The 13,756-nt window shown below is 40.2% G+C and overlaps 1 long non-coding RNA gene across 1 annotated transcript; it reads left to right on the plus strand.

The window, feature by feature from the left end:
- Positions 1 to 10,285: 10,285 nt before the first annotated feature.
- On the plus strand, positions 10,286 to 11,786 carry LOC123082002 (uncharacterized). Its single transcript, XR_006438896.1, has 3 exons — positions 10,286 to 10,452; positions 10,553 to 10,950; positions 11,714 to 11,786. It is a non-coding gene; the product is annotated as an uncharacterized lncRNA (long non-coding RNA).
- Positions 11,787 to 13,756: the final 1,970 nt, after the last annotated feature.

A 13,756-nucleotide genomic window follows, 5' to 3' on the forward strand; every position in this document is an offset into this window, starting at 1 on the left:
GGTGGGTATGAGTCTACTAGTGATTATGATGAGGAGACTTTGGCTATTATTACAAGTGAAGAACACGATGGAGATGATTCTGATCATGAGACGCAATACATGGCTCCTGAAGATGCTGAGAGGTATGAATGTTTAGTTGATCAACATGTTTTGAGTGTGCGGGTTACACAAGTTGAGCAAAATCAGAGGCATAATTTGTTCCATACAAAGGGAGTTGTGAAGAAACGTTCTGTTCGCGTCATCATAGATGGAGGAAGCTGCAACAACTTGGCTAGCATGGAGATGGTGGAGAAGCTATCTCTCACCACAAGACCACATCGACATCCTTACTACATCCAATGGTTCAACAACAGCGGCAAGGTTAAGGTAACACGTACTGTTCCTGCGCATTTTAGTATCTCTACATATGTTGATTATGTTGATTGTGATGTGGTACTTATGCAAGCATGTTCCTTATTACTTGGTATGGTAGACCATGGAAATTTAATAAAAAAATCTATACACCATGGTAGAAACAATCAGTATACTCTTGTTCATAAGGACAAAAACATTACTTTGCTTCCTATGACTCCTGATTCCATTTTGAAAGATGATATTAATAGAGCTAATAAAGCAAAACAGGAGAAACATAAGAGTGAAAATCAGATTGTGGCAAAAGAATTTGAGCAACAAATGACGGCTAATAATAAACCATCTAGTGGTTCTTCTGAAATTAAATTGAAAAGTGCATGTTTACTTGCCACCAAATCTGATATTGATGATCTAGATTTCAGCAAATCTGTTTGCTATGCTTTTGTGTGCAAAGAGGCGTTATTTTCTTTTGAGGATGTACCTTCCTCTTTGCCTACTACTGTCACTAACATTTTGCAGGAGTTCCCTGACGTCTTTCCACAAGACGTGCCACCGGGATTACGACCTATTCGAGGGATTGAGCATCAGATTGACTTAACTCCTGGTGCTTCGCTACCCAACCATGCACCATACCGTACCAATCCAGAGGAGACGAAGGATATTATGCGTCATGTCCAGGAGCTACTCGACAAAGGTTATATTCGTGAATACCTTAGTCCTTGTGTTGTTCCTATTATTCTAGTGTTGACAAAGGATGGTACATCGTGTATGTGTGTTTATTGTAGAGGCATCAATAATATTACTATTTGTTATCGTCATCCTATTCCTAGGCTAGATGATATGCTTGATGAATTGAGTGGCTCTATAATATTCTCCAAAGTTGATTTGCATAGTGGATACCATCAAATTCGTATGAAATTGGGAGATGAACGGAAAACTGCATTTAAAACTAAGTTGGGTTTATATGAGTGGTTAGTCATGCCTTTTGGGTTAACTAATGCACCTAGTACTTTCATGACATTAATGAACGAAGTTTTACATGCTTTCATTGGACGATTTGTGGTAGTCTATTTTGATGATATACTGATTTATAGTAAATCTTTGGAGGAACATTTGGAACATTTACGTGCTATTTTTATTGCTCTACATGATGCATGTTTGTTTGGTAACCTTGGAAAGTGCACCTTTTGCACCGACCGAGTATCTTTTCTTGGCTATGTTGTTACTCCATCGGGAATTGAAGTTGATAAAGCCAAGATTGAAGCTATTGAGAGTTGGCCGCTGCCCAAAATGGTCACACAAGTGAGAAGTTTCCTTGGCCTCGCCGGTTTCTATAGGCATTTTGTGAGAGATTTCACCACCATTGCTGCACCTCTCAACGAGCTTACGAAAAAGGATGTGCCTTTTGTTTGGGGTACCGCACAGGAAGAAGCCCTCACTGTATTGAAAGATAAGTTGACACATGCTCCTTTACTCCAACTTCCTGATTTTAATAATACTTTTGAGCTTGAATGTGATGCTAGTGGAATTGGATCAGGAGGTGTGTTATTACAAGATGGCAAACCTGTTGCATACTTTTCTAAAAAATTGAGCGGGCCTAGTCTAAACTATTCTACTTATGACAAAGAATTATATGCTCTTGTTCGGACCTTAGAAACATGGCAACATTATTTATGGCCCAAGGAATTTGTTATACATTTTGATCATTAATCTTTGAAACACATTAAAAGTCAATCAAAACTGAACCGTAGACATGCTAAATGGGTTGAATTCATTGAGACTTTCCCTTATGTCATTAAACACAAGAAGGGTAAAGAAAATGTTGTTGTTGATGCATTGTATTGTCGTTATACTATGCTTTCACAACTTGACTTTAAAATATTTGGTTTGGAGACCATCAAAGATCAATATGTGCATGATGCTGAATTTAAAGATGTATTGCAGAATTGTAAGGAAGGTAGATGATCAAAGATCAATATTTGGTTTGGAGACCATCAAAGATCAACAAGTTCGTTGTTAATGATGGATTTGTGTTTCGTGCTAACAAGCTATGCATTCCAGCTAGCTTCGTTCGTCTTTTGTTGTTGCAGGAGGCGCATGGAGGAGGATTAATGGGACACTTTGGCGTGAAGAAGACGTAGCATATACTTGCTACACATTTCTTTTGGCAAAAGATGAGATGGGATGTTGAGCGTTTTGTTGCTCACTGCACTACATGTCAAAAAGCTAAGTAACAACTCAATCCTCATGGTTTATATATGTCTTTGCCTGTACCTAGTGTTCCTTGGGAGGATATATCAATGGAATTTGTTTTAGGTTTACCTCGGACAAAGAATGGGAGGGATAGCATATTTTTTGTCGTGGATAGGTTCTCGAAAATGGCACACTTTATACCATGTCATAAAGCAATGATGCTGTTAATGTTGCTGATTTGTTCTTTCGTGAAATTACTCGCTTGCATGGTGTGCCAAATACTATTGTTTTAGATTGTGATACTAAATTTCTTAGCTACTTTTGGAGATGTTTATGGGCTAAGTTGAGGACTAAACTGCTTTTTAGTACTACATGTCATCCCCAAACTGATGGACAAACTGAAGTAGTCAATAGAACATTGTCTACCATGCTTAGGGCTGTTTTGAAGAATAAAAAGAAAATGTGGGAACAATGCTTGCCTCATATTGAATTTGCTTATAATCGGTTGCTGCATTCTACTACTAAGATGTGCCCTTTTGAAATTGTGTATGGTTTCCTACCTCGTGCACCTGGAGATCTTGTTTGGTTACATTTGCGCAAGGATAGGTTTCCTAATTTGCGCAAGTCAAAGATAATACCACATGCTGATGGTCCTTTTAAGGTGTTAGAAAAAGTAAATGATAATGCATATAAACTTGAGATGCCTGCAGATTTTGAGGTTAGTCCCACTTTTAACATTGCAGATTTGAAGCCTACCTTGGGTGAGGAACATGAGATTCCTTTGAGGACGACTTCAATTCAAGAAGGGGAGGATGATGAGGACATCACTAACAAAGTTGCACCCACAGCCCCTACTGATACATATATAGGACCAATTACTAGAGCTCGCGCACGCCAATTAAATTATCAGGTACTTCCGTTTCTTGGTAATGATTCTAATGTTCATGAGAATATGATGCTGCCTAAATTGGGTACATTTGGTTTGCTTACAAATGATGGGCCTAGCATGGATAAGAGGGATGAACACAGGAGTAAGACCAAGCATGGAGATGATGGCATGCGCAAGGGGATCAAGAACGGAGTTACAAGTGATGATTTCAGGACTTTGAAGCCACCATAAGGAGTGCATGAAGCCTTGGACGAAATATACAAGATGCCACTTCATAAATTTCGTCCAAAGGCTGTTCTGGGTGTTGTGTCACCTTATTATTGGGTCAGGCCCATGTATTTTCAAAATATTTAAGTATAGGCTATTTTTAGAGTCCATATGTGTGGGGAAACAAGAGTTAGGGTTGGTTTCGGACCCCTCCTCCAAGGGCCACGAAATTCCCCCCTCTTCCTCCATATATACAGCCCTTAGGGCGTCGTTTAGACTTTGGGTTTTGTTTAGATTAAAAGTTCGCCATAGATGCAACTTCGCGTACTTCGTTTGTGTTCAACGACCAGACAAAGGCGTCACAGAAACCCACCTTGATCAATAAAGCTTTCATCTTATATTCACAATATCTAGATTGCAATCTTAGTTTCCTGCTTTTTCTTTGTTTGCTTGCAGGAAATAGACTTTCGTGGTCAGGTTGATCATGCTCCGCGCGTGGTCAGAAACCTCTCGGAGTTGGTTTAGCGATAGCTAAGGCGCGACGTCCTCGCACGTTCATAGTCAGATCGTCAAAGTCGACTTCCACCAAAGCGATATCCATCATTTCATCGATAGACGGGACACCTTTGCCTCTATGATTGTGTGATTGAAGTTTTCATGTTTTGGGTGATATGTCGATATGAGGAGAATAAGGAGTGACAAGACCCTAAGCTTGGGGATGCCCAAGGCACCCCAAGTTAATATCTAAGGAATATCCAAGCAACTAAGCTTGGGGATGCCCCGGAAGGCATCCCCTCTTTCGTCTCCAACATTATCGGTGACCTCACTTGGAGCTATGTTTTCATTGATCACATGATATGAGTTTTACTTGGAGCGTCATTTTATTTTGTTAGGATTTGTTGCCTTTATTTAGAATACTGTTTTGCATCTTTCATTTCAATAAAAGTGGCAATAATTGCCTTTGCCATGCTTATTTTGCAAGTATACATGTTGCTGTTTGAAAACGGAAAGTTTACCGTTGTTGCAAAAAATCCCTAGAAAAGTCAGAATGTGATAAAATGTTGAATTTTTTTGAAAAATGAGCTCTGATAAATTTTCTATAGTGTGGCAAATTTTCATAACTTTTGGAGTTAGCGAAGTATTGATACTCTTGCATTCTTTACAGACTATACTGTTTTGGTAGATTGCTGTTATGTTTACTTGTTTAATGATTCTATTTGAGGATAGGAGTATTAAATATGCGGAGGCATTTAGTGTGCAATGTCAAATAACAATTTTAGTGATTTTCTACAGTGGATAATGATAAGGTTTTTGCATTGGTTTATACTAACTTATCTCACGACTCCTTGTTGAGTTTTGTGTGGATGATGTTTTAAAGATTTAGGAAAACCGTGATATGAGAAGAATTAAGGAGACACAAGAGCTCAAGCTTGGGGATTCCCAAGGCACCCCAAGATAATATTTTAAGAAGTCTCAAGCATCTAAGCTTGGGGATGCCCCGGTAGGCATCCCACCTTCTTCTTTAACAATTATTGGTTAGTATTAGTTGAGCCTAAGTTTTTGCTTCTTCGCATGAGTTGTGCTATTCTTAGAATGTCATTTTATTTTCATTTTGCTTGCTGTTTTAATAAAATACTTAGATCTAAAAGTTTTTAAATAAAATAGAGTCCTAAAATAGTTGCCAGGGAGGCTAGGTAAGCGACATTCACATCCCTTCAACGAAGCTCTTTTCTATGGAATTACTTTAGTGCTTCACTTATATCTTTTTGAGCACGGGGTGCTTTAGTATTTTTGAAGAAATTCTCTCTTGCTTCACTTAAATTAATTTGAGAGAAAGAAATATTATGCTCATGATCTTCACTTATATCTTTTTGGAGTAGCTTGTCATTTACTCTTGTTCTTCACTTATATCCTATGAGTAAATTGTTGAATGAATTGGATATCATGAAGTTGAAATTATATCATGCCAAGTGGTGGCTTCACATTGGGTTTAGAAGTGAAATCTTTTGAAGCTTGACAATCACAATATTGGTCATGCAACAAATTCATGAATAATTAGTATAAGGAAGATAACTTTCACATGCAAATACACTATCTTGGAAATATTTTGTGATTGTGAGCCCCATCAAAATATTATATGCCAAAATTGTTGACGTTGGCCAAGGAAGACAACGTAATGGTATATGTTTGTTCATATTCACATAGAAGTTATATTGTCATATATCCTTCAACATGTGGTGCTTGCCCCCCATCTTTGCTAGCCAAAAAATTTGCACCAAGTAGAGATAATACTTGTGCATCCAAAAAACCCTTAAACCCAAATCTTATCTTCAAGAATCCACCATACCTACCTAAGGATTGAGAAATATCCTTCAAGTAAGTTGTCATCGGTGCAATAAGGTAATAAAAATTGCTTCTAAAAGTGTTAGATCATTTAGTGTAAGAGAAAATTGAGCGTTATAGGAACTTGTGATGGCAAAGAATAAAAGTGACAGACTGCATAATAAAGGTTGCTATCACGGGGCAATATAACGTGATGTTCTTTTGCACTAAGGGCTTGAGCATACAAATAAATAAGTGCATGTCAACCTATGCTTCCCTCAGCGAAGGGCCTATCTTTTATTTTTCAGTATTAACTTTTATGCAAAGAGTCAAAGTTTTTCTCTCTATTCCTTTTTATTTTTCTCTTTTGGCAAGCATCATGTGGTGAGGAAAGATATAGGCACATATATCCAGTTGTACATGGGTAGCATGAGTTATTATTGTTGATATCACCCTTGAGGTGAATACATTGGGAGGCAAAACAATAAGCCCCTATCTTTCTATGTGTCTAGTTGAAACGTTTTGCTCATGTGTTTGCGGTGAGTGTTAGCAATCATAGAAGACTATATGATGGTTGAGTATGTGGAGCTCTTACTTAAATTCTGTTGAATAGGTAGAAATGCAATTGCTTGGTGACTAAGAACATAGGTTGTTGAGTTTCAAAAGAATTCATTGTTTGAACCTTAACATGTGAATTGGTTGCAGCTTTAACATGAGAAATTCTATGAGAAAGAATTGCTGTTATGATGCTAGGAAAAGTGATTGAAATTGTCATTGATCAAACTTGTGCACTTTGTTAGCATTCACACTTCATAAATTATTTCTTTTATCATTTAACTACCTGAGGACGAGTAGGAATTAAGCTTGGGATGCTGATACGTCTCCAACGTATCTATAATTTATGAAGTATTCGTGCTATTATATTATCATCTTGGATGTTTCACAATCATTTTTTGGGACTAACCTATTGAGCCAGTGCCCAGTGCCAGTTGCTGTTTTTTGCTTGTTTTTTTCATCACAGGAAATCAATATCAAACGGAGTCCAAACACCGCGAAACTTTTTGTGGATTTTTTATGGACCAGAAGACCACCAGTGGGCCAGAGCAGCACTTGGGGGGTGCCCCGAGGCGGTCACAACCCACCAAGGCGCGCCTGGTTGTGCCCACCTCGGTGGCCTCCCGCATTGATAAAGGCAAAGGTGTCCCATCTTTCGATGAGATGGTAGCAATCATTTTGGAGGAAGTCGACTTTGACGATCCGACTACGAACATGCGAGGACGTCGCGCCTTAGCAATATCTAAACCAACTCCGAGAGGTTACTGACCACGCCGGAGCACGATCAACCTGACCATGAAGGTCTATTTCCTACAAGCAAATGAAGAACAAGCAAGAAACTAAGATTGCAATCTGGATATTGCGAATATAAAAGGAAAGCTTTATTGATCAAAGGTGGGGTTCTGTGACGCCTTTGTCTGGTCGTTGAACACAAACGAAGTACGCGAAGTTGCAGCTATGGAGAACTTTAATCTAAACAAAACCCAAAGTCTAAATGATGCCCTAAGGGTTGTATATATGGAGGAGAGAGGGGGGAATTTCGTGGCCCTCCGAAACCAACCCTAACTCTTGTTTCCCCACATATACGGACTCTAAAAACTGCCTATAATTAAGTATTTTGAAATTACATGGGCCTGGCCCAAAAATAAGGTGACGCAGCACCTAGAATAGCCTCTGGACGAAATTTATGAAGTGGCATCTTGTATATTTCGTCCAAGGCTTCATGCACTCATTATGGTGGCTTCAAAGTCCTGGAAGCATCACTTGTTACTCTTGAACTTGCGCATGCCATCATCTCCATGCTTGAACTTGCTCCAAGGTTCATCTTTCTTGTCCAAGCTAGGCCCTTCATTTGTAAGCAAAACAAATGTATCCAATTTAGCCAGCATCATATTCTCATGAATATTAGAATCGTTAGCAAGAAACGAAAGTACCTGATAATTCAATTGGCGTGCGCGAGCTCTAGTAATTGGTCCAGTATGTATAGCAGCAGGGGTTGTGGGTGTAACAATGGTATTGATGTCTTCATCACGCACCCCCTCTTCGCCCTATAAATTCCCAAATATTCCAAAAACCCTGAGGGTAACCCTAGATCAGAAGTTCAGCCTCCGCATGCCTCTATAGCCACCGAAAACCTATCTAGACCCCATTTCGGCACCCTGTCGGAGGGGGGAATCATCTCCGGTGGACATCTTCATCATCCCGGCGCCCACCATGATGAGGAGAGGGTAGTCCACCCTTGGGGATGAGTGTTTGTACCAGTAGCTATGTGTTTAATCTCTCTCGCTCTCTCCCGTGTTCTTGAGATGTCACGATCTTGATGTATCGCAGGCTTTGTTAATATAGTTGGATCACATGATGTTTTCCCCTCTCTATCTTGTGATGAATTGAGTTTTCCCTTTGAGATTTTGTTTTATCGGATTGAATACCTTTTTGTATTCGAGAACACTTTATGTATGTCTTGCATATGAATACTCGTGGTGACAATGGGGTATCATATTGATTCACTTGAGTATGTGGTTTGTCAATCAACTTGTGGATTCCCGCGGTGACATTGGGGTAATCTATGCACATGGGTTCATGCACGTTCTCGTCTTTTGTTTCTTCGGTAGAAATCTTGGGGCACTCTTTGAAGTTCTTTGTGTTGGATTGAGTATTATGAATCTGAAATTATTTGGTGTTATTTTAGTACGAACTCTTGGATAGATCGATCGGAAAGAATAGCTTCGAGGTGGTTTTGTACCCTACAAACGATTTCTTCTTATGTTCTCCGCTAGATAGAAACTTTGGAGTGATTCTTCATTGCACGTTGAGGGATGATTCTATGATCCAATTATATTAGCATTGTTGAGAGATTGCACTAGTGAAAGTACGGACCCTAGGCCTCATTTTCAAGCATTGCAATACCGTTTTGTGCCCGTTTTCTATTTGCTACCTTGCTGTTTTTATTTATCCATATTATAAAAATATATTTCTACCATCCATATTGCACTTTTATCACCATCTCTTCGCCGAACTAGTGCACCTACACAATTTGCCATTGTATTAGGTGTGTTGGGGACACAAGAGGTTATTTAATTGCAGGGTTGTTTGAGAGATACCATCTTCATCCTACGCCTCCCACGGATTGATAAACCTTAGGTCATCCACTTGAGGGAAAATTGCTACTGTCCTATAAAACTCTGCGCTTGGAGGCCCAACACGAGTTTACAAGAATAAAGTTGCGTAGTAGACATCACCCTTCAGGCCGCAAGCGCGGAAAAATGACTGCCACCCCCGGGTTGGGTAGACGTAGCATGAGGGGATGACCTCGACCTCTGACCACGAAGACTGCTTGCAGCTGCCGTCAGGCTGCAGCCATAGCCCGACGGGTCCTCCTACCGGCAGCTCCTTCACGAAGGAGCATGGGAGCTGGATCCAAGTGCACGACGAATGTAACATCCCAAAATTCTAAAATTTGGAATGTTAATTATTTAAATAGGAGTAATTCAAAACTTGCTTGTTTTGCTTGTTGTTAGTTAATTTTGACTAGGATTTGGAACTTGTGGTGTTAAAATGAATATACAAATGAGAGGGAATCTAAGGACTTTTCCGAATATTCATTTGGATTTTATTTTGAATTGTGAGAATATTCAAAAGTATTCTAACTTGGATACGAGAGAGGATGACATGACTTCCTCAAATAATAATGTTGATGAACAATGGAATATTCTCTTATTTGGAATTTTGTTTATATTCAAAACAATCCAACTAAAAACGAAAATCAATTGAGAGAAGGTAATATGACTCCTTCAAGGTTGAAAAGAGTTGGGAGTTGCTTCATTAATTTTTGATATTTGTCGGAGTTCAAAAATATTTCGTGGAACATTTTATAAGTGTCAAATTAAAGTTTATGAAAATATTGTATGTTTTTTCTATAAGTATTTTGGACTGGAAAATGTTCATTATGTTGTATGTAACTATATTTGTTTTTTTGGATGTTCTGGTATTATTTATAAAATGTTTTGGAGCAAAAATCGTTTCTATAAAGAAAAAAAACCTAGACCTATTTCTACTCGAGTCCAACTCGCCCAGTCGCTACCCAGCGCTCACGCAGCAACGCGCAGCGCAGCAGCCTAACAGGACTAGCAGGCCGGCCCAATAGCCGACGCCCCATCAGCTGCTGACGTCATCCTACTCGGCCACCTGTCGGTTTCCCTCCACCCCCTCTGCGTATGACATGTAGGACCCGCACTTCTCCTACATCCCGCTCGTCCTCCTCCTCCTACACGTCAACACTGCCGCTGCAGGGTCAGACCACACTCGATTCGCCCGATCCCTAACCCCCTCCATCAAATCCGTGGGCATAGATCGACTCCTCTTGATCCCCTTGTCCAATTCCCTCACTCCCCTCGCAGAACCGAGCTCGAGGAGATCTGCCGCCATGCCCGACGCCGGTGAGAAATTCGGTGACTCCTGCACTCCCGGGGCCTTCCCTTTTGATCTCGATGGTTCTTTGTGTTCTCCTATCTCTCCCTCACATCTTTTCTCATGCAGGGGCATGCTAGAAGGAGAGCCTCGACCTCGACCGAAGCAATAGCCCGCCCTTGACTTCAACCGCTCGTCGCCATTGCTACATGACGCACCGGAGCGCCCTAGTGACACCACCGAACTCCACAGGGACAACCTCATTCCGCAGCAGCTTCACCGATCCCTTATGGCCACCATGAGCACCACCCGTCGTTGCCCGCACTTCTCACCGCATCGAGATGCCCTGGAGAACCTCGAAGAGCGCCAGCTCAGAACCGTGCAGCTCCAAAGCATCCCGGAGCACCACCGCAGTCCCGGCGGCAGCTGTTCCCATCGTCACCTCAAACGTGCGCTGGACCCTCCCAGCACCCCTCTTCACTAGAAGATCACCGGAGCACTGCCGCTGCAGTTTTCCTCTGTTTAAGGTTAGCACGCCACACATAGGACATTTTTTGACAAATCATGGACTGCCACATGGCACCCGCACAGCACAGCATCAACATCTTCAAAACACTGCCACAGTAGAGTTTTCGCCACATTCATATCAATTTTCCTTTAGCTAACTTGAGATCTGTAAAACCAAATCGAGTGATTCTTTTCCTACATGTCTATATTGATCTCTATCTAGTAGAATCATTTTTTTACTCCCAAACTTTTCAAATTGAGCAATTCAAATTTGAATTCGAAACTTCATTTGACCTTATCTTACAACCCGTATATCGAATTTGAATGATTCCTTTTGCCCGTGAAACCCTTGTACCAAATACTTGCTGATCACATCTTGTGTACTCTATATTCAAATAATTCTTGAACTGTTTTGAATTCAAATTCAACCCACACTTCATCTCGCTATAACTTGTGTTGTAGTATTTCTTTTCAATTAATTCTTTCGCCAAATGAGTCCATATGGCATATGCAATATGTCAAACAACTTGCATGTTGTTCTTCAAATACTTTTGACCTTGTTCTATATTATCTCAGGCATAAGCTTTTATAGCAATATCTCTCTCTGTATTAACTCTTGTGAGTTGATCCTTCTACCTTCACCTTCTAGCACCATCGAGAACCTATATCATATAATAGGCCTAGTCATGTTGTTCTTGTTCAACCTTGTCATATTTGTTTTGTTGTTCTTTTGGTTCTTCTATATGGCATGGTTATTGATTTGAGTTCTTTCTTTAACGATAGATTGCTCAGAGCGTGACGAGTAGAATTATCAGGATTATGAGTGCGACGATCTTCGCCAAATATACCAGGCAAGTTACACCTTGATCATGCTTCATCCTATTTTTTCATGAATGTAGTATATATATATCACATTACTATATTATGCATATGTGTAGGAATATTATGGTAGTATGATATTGCTATTGAGTTTCAGCTTAGTATGGCCTTATTGTAGATTGTGGTAGTGTGTTCTTGCTATGTTATGTAGATGGGGATTGGTTCGTGTATACATTGAGCTTATGTGAGGATTATATATATAATTAACTAAGTAGTAATTAATGATATAATTCACCTGTGGGCGGAACTGGTATTGATGGGTGGTTTCAAGAACATCATGTTTATACCCTCTGAATGTAAGTGGACGGCCGCCCAGGCTCAAAAAGATCAGACAGACTTAGTGACTAGTAGCTTCCATGCGCAACCACTAGCTAAATGGGCTCTGGCTTAGTTGAGTAGGTTGTGGGATCCTCACCCAGTTAAGCTAGCAGATGTAGATATGAGTAGGTGTATCGGCTGCTGGTGGGTGGAGGTGACTACTTCTAAAAGACTTCGTCTCAATCTTCGGGTTGAGTCTAGTGGGTAAAGTGTGCAAAACTCTACAGATTATTAAAAACTAATCATGATTAGCCGTGCCCCGGTTATGGGCAAATTTTGAGCCACTATGCCATTACAGTTGTTGGGTGATCTTGAAAGATGATACCTTAATAAAATTTTGTGGGAAATTTAATAATGGGGATAGGTTGGAGTTGGATTGCCCAATTCAGCCATGTGTATTTAATTGTAGCAAGACAAAAATAAAATTGGACTATTATATTAAGTAGTTATCAGGTAAAAATTAGCTTTCTACAAAGCAACCACTACACAATCCTCTTGATATACCTTGCATATAGATGTAGGTCTATTATATCATTCCTTGTGTGACTTGCCAATACATTCAAAGTATTGACCATCCGTGAATGCAACGTTTCATGTTGCAGATTTTGTACGACGAGTGAGTGATACGATGTAGGGTTACGATGTCTATACTCGACATTTTCCTGTGGTGTTGATGGATTCCATGGAGATTTTAATTGCTTTTTTGATGCATTTTGTTTGTATGAGCTATGGAGGTATGTATTATACTAAATTCTGGATCTACGATGTAATATTATGACATGTGGTTTATTCTTGATATTACATCTTGTACTGTGTGTGCTAGCTATTGATCCAGGGACTAGAACAGTGAGCACTGAGACATCGAATCTTATCAGCTTCGGGTCATTATAGTGGACTCTCCATCCACACCACAAACTCGTGGGCCATGTCATCCAAATGGGCCCCGGGCGAGGTGGCCGAGCAGCCACCGCGTGCCTCCCCCTCGGCCTCGACCGCTGTGACGCCCGGGTAATTAAACTACAGTGAACCTCTGCTAATGATGCCACGTCACCTCGATTACTGTTCCTAATCACGTGTTAGTTCGAAACTGATTCAAATTCAAATTCAAAATCAACCAAAGAATAAAAGTTTTCAAATATTAAAACTAGAATGTTCGGAGTGAACCAAATATTGCATAGGTAATTATGGTGGAGAAAGCACACCTTTATAAAATGTTTAAACACTCTAAAATGAATAAAAAAGTAACAATAATAATCATTTATATGCTTTCAAAATGTTGAACAATTTCAAAACTATTTTGTTTCGGTGCTAAGTGGTTTGTGGCTGTGGCTTAGTTTGCAAACTCTCTTTTGGTGCCACTGTAGTATCTTACTAAAATGAGAAATAAAAGAAAACACAAAAACAGAAAACAATACAAAAGAGAAAAAAAAAGAATTAAAACCTAAAGCTAACAGAAAAAAAATGGAAGACCCCCTCCCTGGGCCGTGGCCCAACTGGACCAGCCCACTGGCCCAGACCGGCCCCCACTCCCCCATAACCCCACTAAACCGAAACCCTAACCCCCCACTCGCTCCACTCCCTCCCCCGATTCCCCTGGATCGGGATCGATCCCCATCCCTCCTCACCCTC

The sequence above is a fragment of the Triticum aestivum genome, chromosome 4A (genome assembly GCF_018294505.1).
Source record: "Triticum aestivum cultivar Chinese Spring chromosome 4A, IWGSC CS RefSeq v2.1, whole genome shotgun sequence".
Taxonomy (NCBI): Eukaryota; Viridiplantae; Streptophyta; class Magnoliopsida; order Poales; family Poaceae; genus Triticum; species Triticum aestivum.